This window comes from Callorhinus ursinus, unplaced genomic scaffold (assembly GCF_003265705.2).
Source record: "Callorhinus ursinus isolate GAN/ISIS: 27379988/994484 unplaced genomic scaffold, GSC_fseal_2.0 scaffold13, whole genome shotgun sequence".
Classification (NCBI taxonomy): domain Eukaryota; kingdom Metazoa; phylum Chordata; class Mammalia; order Carnivora; family Otariidae; genus Callorhinus; species Callorhinus ursinus.
This window is the reverse complement of record NW_027397075.1, coordinates 33122394-33123836: the sequence shown is the minus strand read 5'-3', so window position 1 is coordinate 33123836 and position 1443 is coordinate 33122394.

Below are 1443 nucleotides of genomic sequence, written 5' to 3'. Positions count from 1 at the left end.
ATGAGGTAGGTTGAGGAGTTAAATTCATAAAGACCAAAAGCAGAAGAGTGGTTGCCAGGGGATGGGGGTGGGGGAAGATAGAGAGCTACTGTTTAATGGATATAGAATTTTGTTTTGGGAGGATTAAAAAGTTCTAGAGATGGATGGTGGTGGTGGTTGTACAATAATGTGAATGTACTTAATACCATGTAACTATACACTTAGAAATGATTAAGATGGGAAATTTTATATTGTGTATATTTTACCACATTTTTTTAAAGTGACTAATGCTGTTTAAAGATGCTTTCAGAACTATTTTTACAGAAAGGAAGCAAAAGGCCACCATACAGAAAGCTGGCTCACTCATTTTGTGAGCTGATTACAGAGGACTCAATTGCGGGGAGAGAAAAGCATTGCAAGGGCTAACATTAGGAATAGATGCTTACCTGACATGGTCGGGAATTTTCTGATTCCACCATGACAGGGGCTCATGTTGTTCTTTGCTGCCGCTGACCTCAGTCAGTTCCTCCCCTGTCCATTAGATATGTTCCAATAAACTTGGAACTTTAAAGAAAGGAGTCTGCGTTCAACTTCCTTCCCAGAAGATACTATAAATAGCACATGGGCATCACCTCAGTTCGCCCATCAACATATCTAAGATACAGGTCTGTGCCAAGCTAATACATACTCCTTGATACTCTTCTACCAGAACCGTGGGTAGTTGGTACTAGCCTTACATCCAAAGGAAAGGGGCCTCTCAAAGTGTTCATTCCAGACCAAGGACATTTGCTATGAAGATGACCTAAAAGTTCCCTGTACTACAGACTGAAAACAGCAGTTTTTAAAAATATTTAAGTAATCTCTACACCAAACGTGGGGCTCAAACTCATGACTGGGAGATCAAAAGTCGCATGTTCTTCCAATTGAGTCAGCCAGGCGCCCCTGAAAAAAGCAGTTTTTAAAAGACAATGTTCCTTCCTCTCCCTTCCAAAACCCCAAGTGTTTTAATGTATATAAAAATCCTAGACATATAAACAGGAATCATCAATACGATCATTATGGCCATTCTAGTGGACAGAAAAGATTCGAAAATCCACAGGGGTAATTACAGAGAAGGAGGAGCTGGCAATAATTCTAGGTTTACGGCAAATAGCACCCTAAACTGGATGGAAGACACAGGAGGAGGAGGAGCAGGTTGAGCGAGACCGGGAAGGACTCTGGGGAAGAGAAATTGGTGACGAAGAGCTGAAGGGGAGCGGAAGGAAAGTAGGTGGGTAGGGACGAAGGTAGTTTAACAGTATCTCAAGCTGAAGGAACGGCAGCAAGAAGCGAGGAGCGCCAGTCTGCACCATCAGTATCAAAGACGAACTCCCGGGCTTGTAATTTGCTCATGTTCCGTGAAATACCGCGAGAACGCAAAGCCAGCAAGTAAGCTCTCCAGCTGTAGGCTAAAGACCCGCCCTC